The sequence below is a fragment of the Neovison vison genome, chromosome 8, assembly GCF_020171115.1.
Source record: "Neovison vison isolate M4711 chromosome 8, ASM_NN_V1, whole genome shotgun sequence".
NCBI classification, from domain to species: Eukaryota; Metazoa; Chordata; class Mammalia; order Carnivora; family Mustelidae; genus Neogale; species Neogale vison.
In genome coordinates this window covers 143,831,307-143,844,547 of record NC_058098.1, presented here as the reverse complement: position 1 = coordinate 143,844,547, position 13,241 = coordinate 143,831,307, and the positions used below count along the sequence as shown (strand labels likewise).

General features: G+C 53.5%; 1 protein-coding gene across 3 annotated transcripts in view; it reads left to right on the top strand.

Annotated features, from left to right (window-relative positions):
* Nucleotides 1–13,241, top strand: part of EIPR1 (EARP complex and GARP complex interacting protein 1) — a 125,715-nt gene that overhangs the window by 36,807 nt on the left and 75,667 nt on the right. The window contains exon 1 of one of the 3 annotated variants that reach the window (XM_044262168.1): nucleotides 2,928–2,942. The exons of the other annotated variants lie outside the window; for them this stretch is intronic. The gene's annotated coding sequence lies outside the window, so the exon portion shown is untranslated. Of the gene's footprint in view, nucleotides 1–2,927; nucleotides 2,943–13,241 lie in introns of those variants that run through there. 3 annotated transcript variants of the gene reach the window in all.

Sequence of the window (13,241 nt, the reverse complement as noted above, 5' to 3'; positions counted from 1 at the left end):
CAAGTCAGTGCAGCCAGTTTCCAGCTGGAGCCGTCCGTTCGCGTTCCGCATTTCACCCGTGCCCGGCCGGGGTGATGGCGGCTGGGGTTTCTGGCTGCTTCCGACCCAGTGCTGCGCTTCGAGGACAGAAAGACGAGAGCCCAGGGCGCAGACAGGAGAGCCGCGCGGATGGGGGCGGGCGGGTTCGCTCGCGCAGCTTCGGCGCTGAGTCCGGAGCCTTCCCACGCGGGCCGGGCCTGAGGCTGAGGGGGTGCGGAGCGGGTGGGGTGGGTGGGGGGTGCGCGGGTGGGGGGGGTGTGGAATCCCAGCCCGGCCTCGCCCTGCACGGACGCGCTGGGCCCCGTGTCCTGGCTCCGGCTCGTCCGCACACAGGCGCTCCGGTAACTGCGCGTGCGAAGACTGAGGTTTCAGGGCGAGCTGCTGTCCTTTGGGTTCGGATGAGGACCTTCCGTGACAGGACCCGGGTGACTCATGGTCCTGATTTACGCCCAGAGATTTCGCTCCTTCTGGCGGCGGAGGTCCGGCTGCGCCTGCAGTGGAGCGCATGTGCTGTGGGTGTGTGCGTGCGGGTGTGCGGCTCTGTGTGTGCTGTGTGTGTGCGCGGGTGTGCGGCTGTGTGTGTGTGTGCGGGTGTGCAGCTGTGTGTGTGCTGTGTGCGTGCGCGGGTGTGCGGCTGTGTGTGTGCTGTGTGCGTGCGCGGGTGTGCGGCTGTGTGTGTGCTGTGTGCGTGCGCGGGTGTGCGGCTGTGTGTGTGCTGTGTGCGTGCGCGGGTGTGCGGCTCTGTGTGCTGTGTGCGTGCGCGGGTGTGCGGCTCTGTGTGTGCTGTGTGTGTGCGCGGGTGTGCGGCTCTGTGTGTGCTGTGTGTGTGCGCGGGTGTGCGGCTCTGTGTGCTGTGTGTGTGCGCGCAGGTGTGCGGCTCTGTGTGTGTGTGCTGTGTGCGTGCACGGGTGTGCGGCTCTGTGTGTGCTGTGTGTGTGCGCGGGTGTGCGGCTCTGTGTGCTGTGTGCGTGCGCGGGTGTACGGCTCTGTGTGTGCTGTGTGTGTGCGCGGGTGTGCGGCTCTGTGTGTGCTGTGTGTGTGCGCGGGTGTGCGGCTCTGTGTGTGTGTGCTGTGTGTGCATGGGTGTGCGGCTCTGTGTGCTGTGTGTGTGCGCGGGTGTGCGGCTCTGTGTGTGTGTGTGCTGTGTGCATGGGTGTGCGGCTCTGTGTACTGTGTGTGTGCGCGCGGGTGTGCGGCTCTGTGTGTGCTGTGTGTGTGTGCGCGCGGGTGTGCGGCTCTGTGTGTGCTGTGTGTGTGCTGTGTGTGCATGGGTGTGCGGCTCTGTGTACTGTGTGTGTGCGCGCGGGTGTGCGGCTCTGTGTGTGCTGTGTGTGTGCAGCGGCTGTGCTCGGTGTGCGCTCTGCTTGCGCAGTATGCCGCGTGAGGTGTTGTGCACGGACGTGTGTTGAGGGCGTGTGGTTTGTGTATGTGTTGAATGTGTGTTGGGGTGTGAGGAGTGTGTGCTGTGCGTGTGGGGCGTGTGTGAGTGTGAGACTGAGGGCGAGCGGGAGTCGAGCTGAGACCGGGGTCAGGCGTGCCTCCTTTGCGCGTGGCGTGTGCGCGTGGCCCCGGGAGTACTTAGGCCTTCGTCACCATCCCTGCGCGTGCAGGAGGGGACGTGAGGACGAGCGTGAACACGATCCTTATCAGTCAGTGCTTAGGCACCAGGTCACCGGCTAAGTGCATTTTCATGGATTATCCAGTTTTTAAGTTTGTTTACAATATTTTTTGCAGTTTTTTTGAGATAGCATTGACCTGTAACGTTGTATTAAAGCACACAAGAGAAGGATTCAGCATTTGGGAGTATGTGTTGGGAAAGGATCGCCATCGGAAGCCTGGTTAACACCTGTCAGCACACTTGGTTACACATGTGCTTTGTGGTTTTCGTTCTTGTGATGAGAAGGTCGAGATCTACTCCCAGCAGCTCGCACGAATGCGCCACAGCACTGCTGGCTGGAGGCTCCGTGCTGTGTGTTCTGTGCCCGGGGCCGGCTTACGTTGTAACGGAAGCTTGGACCTTGCACCACGTCTGCCCAGTTCCGTGCCCAGTTCCGTGCCCGACCTCCTTGCCTGCCTCTGGCAGCTGCCAATCTGTTGTGTGTCTGTGAGCTCTTTTTTTTTTTAAGATTCCACGTACGAATGAGATCATACAGGATTTTTCTTCGTTTCTGACTCATTTCCCTCGCTACGGTGCCCTGCAGGTCCGTCCATGTTGTGACAGACGGCAAGATCACCTGCTCCTAGGGTGGGATCCTATTTCCCTGTGCACCGTGTGTGTCTGTATCTATGTATTTTTCTTTGTATATATTTTCTTTATCCACTCATTCTCCGGTGGCCGCGTGGGTTGTTTCCGTGTCTTGCTGGTGGAGGTGAGGCTGCCGTGAACGTGGCGGTGCCGTGGCTCTCTAGCCTCGTCTTCTGTCATTGTTCGCATATTCCCAGCGAGGAACTTGGGAAAGGGATTTGCCGGGCTAGTAGCACTAGTTTGTAGTGGGGTCAGGATTCACATCTGTGCGCCTCGGTTCCAGAGCACCTGGCCTGCAGGTTAACAGGCTTTAAGGTGGTTGTTTCTAGGGGAAGGATTTTGTAAACATACCCATTGTAAAAATGTTTGTCACGAAGGATAGAGCTACCATGGTCACCGCTTTGGGGTGGTGTTTGTGATGTTGGAGTTTAGAGGCCAGCGAGATCAAAGATCTTAAGGACAGGCCCCCTTGTCTCTTTAGAGACGTAATTATATTTCACGGACTCAGATATTCTGCAGCTGGGTTAGTCCCGGTGCCCTCCCTTCCTTGGTGTGGTTCCTGGAGGCGCAGGGTCCCATGACCGTGTCTGTCCACGTGCTGTGCCAGACTTCCCAGCCTTCCGTGTGGGGGCGCAGGAGCCGCGGACGTCCTCGGAGGGTCTGTCTGTGTGGCCGGGCGTGGGTGCACGCTTGGGGATTGACGTGTGCCGTGTTACCGGAATCTGCTTTGGCTTCTGAGTTTTCAACGAGCAGATCAGGAGAATTCTCGTCGTCGGGGTCCTCTGAGCATGGCCGAGTCCCTCAGACTGCTGGGTTCAGACAGCGAGGGCTTGAGTGGGGGGAGCTCAGGTGACAAAGGACGCCTGCTTGTTCTTACACAGTCAGCTGACAGAAGTTAGGATTCCAGAATACAGGAATACAGGGCATGTGTTTAATTAGCTGCCGCGGCTGCTGCTTCTTTTTGTGTGTGTGTGATTTTATGCCGTATTGTGTCTTCGCTCTAACTAACCTTTTTGGGTCCCATCTGTATCGTATCTCTGTCCTCATTGACTTTCTGTAGCACCTCCGAAGTTAGTATCATCTGGAAATTTAATTAATGTGCTGTTTACTGCTCCTTCCAGATCGCTAATGAAGATGTTAAATAAGGCTTCATCCCCAGAGCACCCCACCGGACACCTCCTCACGGCTTAATGTCCCGTCATTTGTCAGCGCGCCTCCTTTATGTCCTTCCTCCGGGTTTCCAGCCACGAGGGGGGCTTAGACAAAGCTCAATCTGAATTCATTTTTCCAGTAACACTGTAAAAGCCAAATTCCTCCCGCCACCCCAGATATGCTATTTGCTTTGTTCTTCCCCAGCCTAGCGACGTGCGCCAGCCCCCGCCTCCCCCTCTCCCTGGGGCGGCCGCCAGGGAGCCTGCGCAGACGGAGCGGCCAGCAGCAATCGTGGCCTGGTGAGGCCAGGACCCAGGCCCAGGTTGCTTCTTGTCTGGGCTGCTGTGTACCTTGCACAAAAGTGTCTCTCTGTAACCATAAGAGTCTCTGTGGGTCATCGTGACAAGTGCCACCGACTGGGGACCTCAGACGACAGAGACAGATTCTCTCCCAGCTCTGGAGGCCGGCCGTCTGGGGGGGCGGTGAGTGGGCTTGGCTTCTCGGAGGGCTGTCCCGATGCCTTGCAGCCGGCTACCTCCTCCCGCTGTCCTCACGTGCTTGTCCCTCTGTGTCTTCCTCTCCCCTTCCTGCGAGGACATCAGCCACTGGAGTAGAGCCCGCCCAGACGGCTGCACTTTACTTCAAGTCTGTGCCTCCAAATACAGCAGCTTCCGAGGTTCTGGGGGTTAGGGCTTTGCCGTGTGAATTTTGTGGGACACAATTTAGCTCGTAACAGCAATGGATTTTTGAATTGATTGATGCATTTACTTAGGCAAGAGGTTTGGGGAGGGGGTTTCCATCTTGATTAGATCTCAGACCAAACGTCAGGTGACTGGGGGGTCCTCACTTAACACGTTCCCGGAGGCTCATGGCGCAGATCACCTGTGAGGTGGCACACACTTTGCTTTTGTGTTTTTGACTAAAGGTGAGATCTTGGAGGCCTGCCTTCTATTTCACTGAGGCATTTTGAGTCACTGTTGGGACTGGGGATGTGATTGGGCACACGTGGTCAGGAGGCTGCTGCAGGGGAGACTCGGCCTGGGGAGGGTTTGGCAGGGGGCAGGCCCAGTATGGGGGGTCAGGGGGCAGAGGGTGTGGCCATAGGCATGGTGGGGAGGAGGGAGGGACGAGCTGCTCTGTCCTGCATAGCCTGTCTTGTTGGAGGTCCTGGGGCAGGTCCAGGGTGGCGGCGGCGGGGGTGGGGGCAGGTGGCTAGTGCAGCTCACGCCCCGCAAGCCGCCTCTGAAGAGCCGCATGGGGTGGTGACCGCACGTGTGCCCTGGGCCTCTGGAGAGCAGGACTCCCCAGGCAGGGGCGCCACAGGCCCAGGCTGGTGTTAGTCTCCTTTCCTCCGAGCAGCCTCTCCCCGGGCAGGTCGGAGCGAGGCATCCGTGCCCAGGGCCGGGGGGGTTTGAGATCAGACCGGTACTCTCCAAAGATCACTGAGGAGCGGGAGGGGTGCCAGGGCCCAGGGAGAGCCCTGCTCCTGCTCCTCCTTTGCCCGTCCGTGTCAGCATGTCATTCAGCGGTCCTCTGACTCACCAGACAAAATTATGCGAAAATAGTCTAAAAAAAGCGCAAGTACTTTCGAGAAGAGAAACCTTCTCAGTATGCTGGGTAAAACTTCAGGAAGACGGAAAGACCAAAAGACGGTCTTTAAAAATAAAAATTACAAGTGCAAACCCCTGATGGAGAACAAAGGCAAAAAGATGCGGCACAGGGTTGGTGACTCTCGGGTTTTAGCAGTCTTCTAGGGAAGTGGTGACCCGCTGAGCTCCTCCTGTGACCCCACAGAAGGGCGCGGGAGCGGCCGCTGGTTCCCTGGCAGCGGGAGTCTGCTCTGCGCCCCCGCGTCTGGGGGAGAGCGCCCCACGTCAGGGCTGGGTGCGCTGTTCAGCGGAGGAAGGTGAGGCGTCAGGAAGGCCGTAGATCACGTCCCCGCGGGTCCTTGGGAAATTAGAACAAGGAGGAGCTGACGGAGCTGCAGGGCCGCGTGAAATACGGCTGGCGTGTTCGCCCTGAGCTTCCGAATCCTGCCGCTCACAGGTGGCCCTGCCCGGCCCTGCTCTGCAGTGAGGACGAGCGGCGCCCTCTCTGGCCAGGGGAGCCTTCCTGGGCCCTGGCGGCTCAGTTTGGGGACAGCTGGAGCTGTCGCTGGGACCGCGTGGGAGTGGGAGGTGGGAGGGGACGACCCTGTGGCCACCACCGAGTAGGACTCCCGGGTGAGGGCGAAGGTCAGATGCACTTATGTGCCCAGTGGTGCCCGACCTCACCCCCTCCTTCCTCCTTCCCCACTTCCATCGGAGCCCACTTCCCGGGCCCTCCTTTCTCATCTCAACGGTTACGGCTCCACCCCTACAACTAGATTCCCTCCAGCGCAGATCTGGGTCCGCGGTGGTGCTTCTTGGCAACCCGCAGGGCCTCCCCGTGTAGGTGCCGGACTCCCGTGCTGGCCCCGACAGTGATCGGCTCTGTGGCCTTGAGCACGAACAGACCCTCCCCAGGGCTCAGCCTGCCTCTGGGAAACAGGGAACACGGGGCTGGGATGGTGTGACTCCTGTGGGACATGCCAGCCCTACATGCTGTGTTCCCTGTACGGTATCCCCAGGCTGGCTTTCTGTGCCTGCCTCCCAGGGTGGCGTCCCCATCCTAGGGCTTCATCCACACTCAGGTTCCCACCCACCTCTGTGGTTCTTGGGCTGCTTTTCCTGCTCATCTCTCTGCCTTAAACCTTCTTCCTGCAAACGCTGGGTCCACTGAGCAGACAGGAGACGTTTGTCTCTCTTAAAGATTTGTGTTGAGGCCGAGAAGGGAGTGTTCAGCAGATGTAGGGCTGACAGAAAACACAGGACACTCCAGCAAGCTTGAATTTCGGAGACATAAGGAATAGTTTTTAGTGTACTTATGTCCCATGCAAGCTATTTTTACTTTTCAGGATCCCAGCCCTTGTTGGCGGGCACGCCCCAGACAGAAGGCTTAGGTGCCATCCGCTGGGAGTGACGCTGGGCAGTCAAGAGGGTGTGGCTATCAGCAAGTCAGAGGGGGGAAGGCGAAGCAGCACTGACCATCGAGAACTGTCTCAAGTCTGGGACACCAGAGATTTAGCTGCCATCACCGGGGGAGGTTCTCCCTGCCAGCACTGCTACTGGCGGAGCCCAGGGCACAGGGGGTACCCTAGGCCCTTCTACTGTCCCAGTGGGCTGGCGGCCGTCTGGGGAGCCGCGGCTCTAGGCTGGGCTGCTGCTTCTCACGGGCACCATTTCCTCTGCACGTCTTATCCCGTTGCTCTGACTTGGAATTGGGAGGTCAGAGCGCCTGTCCGCTGTGCTCCTGGGACAGCCCCACAGGAGGCGTCAGACCTCGCCGGCGTGTGCGCACGACCACAGACGCTGCTGGCCGCGTGGGCACGGGCCCTCGAGGCTGGAGCTGCTTTGGCCCAGCTGTAGCCATGCAGGGGCTGCCCAGGCTTTCACACGGGAAGGGCTCTTGAGAGGCCCAGTGTCTAGATTTTATCTTAATTTTGCTTTTATAAAAACAGATTTTTATAAATGTGATCATGTACCTGCTTAAGAATTCTAATAGCAAAGAAGGCTGTGCAGCAAAACTGAACTCTCCCGTCCGCCCCTAGCCACCAAGGCCCCAGTTTCCCTGCCAGAAGCAGTTTTGCAGCAGCCATGGTTACCCCCAGGGATCTGGTAAACCAGAGTTAAAGGTTGGGTTTAATCCAAAAGGAAGCAGTGTCATCTTGTGTGGCAGTGCTGGGGGAAAGATAGAGCCACGTGTAAGAACAAGGAAGTTGTTGGGAAACCTGAAAATGAAGATGCAGGTTTCTGAGTCACCCTTCGTTCCAGAATGATCCGTCCATCACTCCGCCTGGACGTTGGTAGAACGCGCATCGTTGGGTCAGAGTGTGTCGTCAGAAGCAAGACCCACAAGGCTCTGCACCTTTGTGGCACCTCCTCAGCTCCGGTGAGACCAGGGCCCTGGCCGCTGAGGAACGAGGTCATGAGAATTGAGGCGAGCCGGACAGCCCGCCGCCCCTCGGGCCTCTTCCACCATCTGTCCTGGGCTCTCGACAGGTCACCATGAGGAGCCGCTCCGGAGAGTCCTTAGGTGAGGTCCTTGCAAGGCGTTCCTCTGGAAGACTCAGCAGGAGACGGTCGCTTGTCCAGCCCACCGGAGCTCCTCCCTTGGTGCCCTGGCCAGGTCAGCACAGTTCCTCGGGAGGCGGAGACAGGACATCCCCTCAGCCCGCCCAGGCCCTCCTTGTTTTCCTGTTCCTTCTGCCGGCGGCTTCCGAGGGCCTCCTGTCGAGGGCATGACTCTGGCCGTTGAGGACCTGCAGGTGAACGAGGTATGGGTCTGGCCTTCAGGGGAACCGCAGTCAGTACCCCAGAGGGAACACCCCCGTGATCAGCAGAGCAGGAAGAGAGTGACGGCCCAGGGCCCGACAGGAGTTAGAGGGGGAGGGGTGCCTTTCCCCAGAGCACAGCATTCCGTCGCCCCATCGGAAGGGCCTGTGGGCACCTCGCGGGGGCTGAGCAGTGCGTGGGGTGCGTTTCGGAGTCAAGCTTATGGAGACGTTGTTCTGTGTAATGGGGGCCAGCTTCCTCAACCCCACCGCAGGCCTCATCTGGAGAACGCATGCTTGGCATTCACCTCTCCGGCGTGTGAAGGTCACCGAAGGTGACTGCAGAGAGGCCGGGAGCAGTGTCTGCTGCGCCACAGGTCTCAGGAACGGTGGAACCTGATTCCCTGACTGGTGCTGGCTGCCCCTGGACGGGAGGCGGCCTTGCGGTGCGGCTGTGCTTGATCTGATGCTGACGTTTGCCTGGTGTCTAGGCCGGCCTGTAATGGCCCTGGCACCCAGTGATCCTATGGGGCTCTCACCCTTTCCCGGGGCTTGCCCTGTATGCTGCGGACAAAGCTGGAATGTTTGTGCACTAGAAGGACAGAGAAGCACCGAATGGCAGAAGGTAGCTTTCAGAAGGATCTTAGAAAACTGCGCTTGGAATAGCATAGAGTATTTATTTATTTGTTGATGTTTTATTTATTTATTTTTTAATTTAATTTTATTTTTTCAGTGTTCTAAGATTCATTGTTTATGCACCACACCCAGTGCTCCCTGCAGTCCGTGCCCTCCTTAATACCCGCCACCAGGCTCGCCCAGCCCCCACCCCCTCCCCTCTAAAATCCTCTGTTTGTTTCTCAGAGTCCGCAGTCCCTCATGGATCGTCTCCCACTCCGATTTCCCCCAGCGCACTTCCCCTCTCCTCTGCATATCCTCTGTGTTATTCCTTATGCTCCACAAGACCTGCAACTCTATGGTCAACTAATCTTTGACAAAGTAGGAAAAAATATCCAGTGGAAAATAGATAGCATCTTCAATAAATGGTGCTGGGAAAACTGGACAGCTATGTGTAGAAGAATGAAACTTGACCATTCTCTTACACCGTACACAAAAATAAACTTGAAATGGATAAAAGACCTCAGTGTGAGACAGGAACCCATCAGAATCCTGGAGGAGAACATAGGCAGTAATCTGTTCAACATTGGCCACAGCAAATTCTTTCAAGATATGTCTCCAAAGGCAAAGGAAACAAAAGCGAAAATGAACTTTTTGGACTTCATCAAGATCAAAAGCTTCTGCACAGCAAAGGAAACAGTCAACAAAACAAAGAGGCAACCCACGGAATGGGAGAAGATATTTGCAAATAACAGTACAGACAAAGGCTGATATCCAGGATCTATAAAGAACGCCTCAAACTCAACACACACAAAACAGATAATCATGTCAAAAAATGGGCAGAAGACGTGAACAGACACTTCTCCAAAGAAGACATCCAAATGGCTAACAGACACATGAAAAAATGTTCATCATCATTAGCCATCAGGGAGATTCAAATAAAAATCACATTGAAATACCACCTTACACCAGTTACAATGGCCAAAATCAACAAGACAGTAATGGGCACAGTCGCCAAACTGTGGAAGGAGCCAAGATGCCCTTCAACAAACAAATGGATAAGGAAGATGTGGTCCATATATACAATGGAGTATGATGCCTCCACCAGAAAGGACGAACACCCAACTTTTGTATCAACATGGACGGAACTGGAGGAGATGAAGCATAGAGCAATTTTAAGAAGATCATTGTGAAGTCCTGTCACTGGGTCCAAAAAATGATGCACACACTTTTGAAATAAGCATGCTTTACTTTTCCTTAGCAAAGACTTGGCCAGAACAGGGATGTTTTTCTCCAGTAAGCCCATCTTACGCTGTGGCCACATGGACATCAGTGCAAACTTAGCAACGTCGCTACTGGGGTGGTGGGGTGTGGTGGGGTGAGAGGTCAGGGCACACCGGGGATGCTACTGTCTCTGCGCAGAGAGAGGGGTGGCCTCAGTTCATTTCGTGGAGGGCCAGGGGCCGACTTGAGAGAGCTCGTATTCAGCTGCCGGAAGGAGGGACGAGTGCTGTTTGTGGGCTAGCCAGTGAGAGCAGCAGGGAAGGAGTTACAGCCATCTGCTGTCTGTCGGCCAGAGGCACAGGGATGCCCTGATTCAGTCTGTCCTTGCAGGTGGGCAGCAGACAACGATGGCTCAGGCTCCTGTGACTGTCAGTTGACGGGGCCTTGGGTCCTTCAGTCCACATCCAGTCCTGCGTTTCTGTAGATCCCCTGGCGTGCCTGCCTATGTTCTTGTGAAGTGGAGATGGTTAAACGGGTTGTGGGAGGCTTGCCTCCCTGCTCCCCGCAAGTCTCTGCATCTGTGGAATGAAACGCGTGGAGAAAGAGACGCAGACTCTTCTTAGAGAATGTCAGTTTGCTTCTGGGTCCGAACTACTTGACTGCCTGCTGTGTTCTGAGTGTGGACAGGACCAAGTCCTCACCCTTGTTTATTTGCTTGTCCTTAGCCACCCCACCCCCCAGCCACAAAAGAAAAAAAAATTGTTTATCATTAATTTTTAAAAATTTTTTTTAAAATGTGAAAATAAATGCTTTCCATTTCCCCCAAATTGTTGAAGGTATGGAGTTTGCCACATTTAGTAGCTCATGCCTTTGGGTACTGACCTACATCAGGATTGTCAAGTCGCTTTCATGTGAAGTTGATGAATTCAAGAATTGGGGTCTCTGCATGAATTTTCCATTAGATTCTGAAGGAAGGATCTGTGAAGAATCTTGCTTCAGTATCTTATTTATAGCAGATGACTTGGCTGTTTACGGGAGCTGGTCTTGGATGGAATGACATCAGGACAAGATCTATATAGATTTCTAAACCCGTATAAGCTCTTTGTAAAAATCTATACACGTTACCAAACCCAGATAATTCATCTAAAGAATTAGCACACTGTGTATAGGGAAGAACTGCTAAAAGATAAGAAATTCACAGTTAGTGGCTTTTTTTTTTTTTTTTTTTTTTTTTTAAGTAGGCTCCCTGCCCAGCATGGAGCTCAGTGCAGGGCTTTCACTCATGACCGTGAGATTGAGACCTGAGCCGAGATCACGAGCGGGACGCCTAACTGACTGGATTACCAGGTACCCCAATAATTAGTGTTTTTGAAAATTCTATATGTATTTTTTGAAAATCAGGTTAATTTGCGAGTATAAAACATAAGGCCAAGGAGAATAAAATCCTGTTTTGTTCCCGGTCTCAGCTATTGCAGCGTGTAAGGTCTGGACTCTTCTAGTGCTGGAGATGCTTCTCTGCACACAGATCCGCTTGCTGCTTTGCAAGTTTCAAAACACTTGTCAGCCTATTTCAATGTGCTATTTCTGGTAATCTGAGTGGAGACATCTTTATGTGCCCCATTTTACAGATAAGGAGATAGAGGTTCAGAGGAATTCATGGGCTCAGGATCTCATAGATAACATACCGGAATCAAATTTCCAAGAGAAATCTACCGCGATTATTTTTCCTAATGTATGGAATACTTAGACTGATTTGTTTATTTAAAAAAATATGATATTTGGAGGGGAAGAATCATACAAAATTTGGTAGTGTACCAAAGTTTAATAGATCAAAATAACATTGAAACACGTGTGGGTTCTGAGAGGCGTCATACCCAAGTACAGCCATGTCCTACAGATCTTACATGTTATAGTTACTATAATATACACCTATAGGCGACTTCAGATTAACTTTCTATTTTTAAATTATCAAGACTTTAATTTTATTTTTTATTATTAGTATTTTAAAAATATTTTATTTATTTGTTTATTTGACAGAGAAAGAGAGAGAGTGCGTGCACCAGCAGGGGAGCAGCAGGCAGAGGGGGAGGGAGAAGCAGGCTCCCTGCCAAGCAGAGGCAGGGCTCGATCTCAGGACTCTGGGATCATAACCTGAGCCAAAGGCAGATGCTTCACTGACTGAGTCACCTAGGTACCCCGATACTTCTTTTCTAACAAAAGCATTGAAAGGGAAGATTTTTACAATATCTTAAATATCCTATTCTTTGGAAACCATTTATGTTGTTTAGGTTCTAAGGAAGAAGACACAGCAAACACCTATTTGCTGAGGTCGGGCTTCGGTGACCCCTGAAGCACTGTTTCCTGACCATAGCGCTGTAGTGACCGCGTACTCCTAGTATCTAAGTCACTCGTCATCTCCGCTCTCTGACAGAATGTGGTGATGTCCTGCTTGACACCTGCCCGCAGTGGCTACGGGGCAGCAGCTGGCTCCTTCTGTCCGCAGGGGAGCTCTGCTGAAGACAGAATGTTCCAGTTTAACGTGTCACCCTGACCTCTGTGCAAGGTGCTATCCTGAGGACCTGAGCCACACATATTCAAGGGGCCAGACTTCTCCAAAGATGTGTGTGCAGTGAAGCTTTTACCCACATTGCTGGGTCTTTCCTGGCCCTCCGGTTTGGGTACCCATCTCTATCATGACTCCCCTCTTGTTAATAAGTAGGACCGGTGTTCCCCGAAGAGCAGGGAGGGGCGAGCCCGTGAGTTCAAGCCTTACCCCAGCCGCAGGTGTCTGTCCTTTGGGGCCCTGTCCCTGGTCCTGGGCAGGCAGCGGCCATGTGTGAGCCCCTCTCTGCCTCTTTCAGGCCCAGTACTCCGGACCACGCTTTGGAGGTTGAGTCGTTTTGTAAATAGTATATACTTGGGTCGTATGTGTGCGATTTTTGTTTTGTTCACTCTGCCCATCTTTGTCTTTTAATTGACCTACTTAGATCATTTACACTTAAATGACTGGTGTGTCAGGTGTGACGGCCGGCATCTTGTTATCTGTCTGTTCTCATTGATCATTGCTCTGTTTCTCTTTTCTGGCCTTCTCTGGGTTGCGTGAACATTTCGTAAAATTTCACTTTGATTTACGTACAGCGTTTTTGAATATACTGCTTTGCAAGTTTTCTTAGTGTTTGCGCTAGATATGATAATCTATGTATATAACTTATCAAGCCTGCTTTGAAAGATGGAGAGGACATTTTAGTAATTACGTGCCTTTGCTCTTTCCACTTTTAGAATACCGTTACCTGAGGTGTTTTCTCTATATCCGTTGATCATCATTGATCGTGTGTTTCATATACATAAGCATGTGCCTGTGTGTATGGATGTTTTTATATGTGTGCGTGTGTGTGCGTGTGTGTGTGTGTGTGTGTTTTCTCTTGCTTAAACAATGGGGATTAATTTCCCACAGTTCTGGAGCTTAGAAGCTGCAGGCCAGGATGGCCCAGGGTTGGTGTCCTTGGAAGCCTCTCTCCCTGAGCTGTGGACAGCCATCTTTCCCCGTGTCCTCATGGTGGGCTATGGTTTTATTATTATTTTTTAAAGATTTTATTTATTTATTTGACAGAGAGA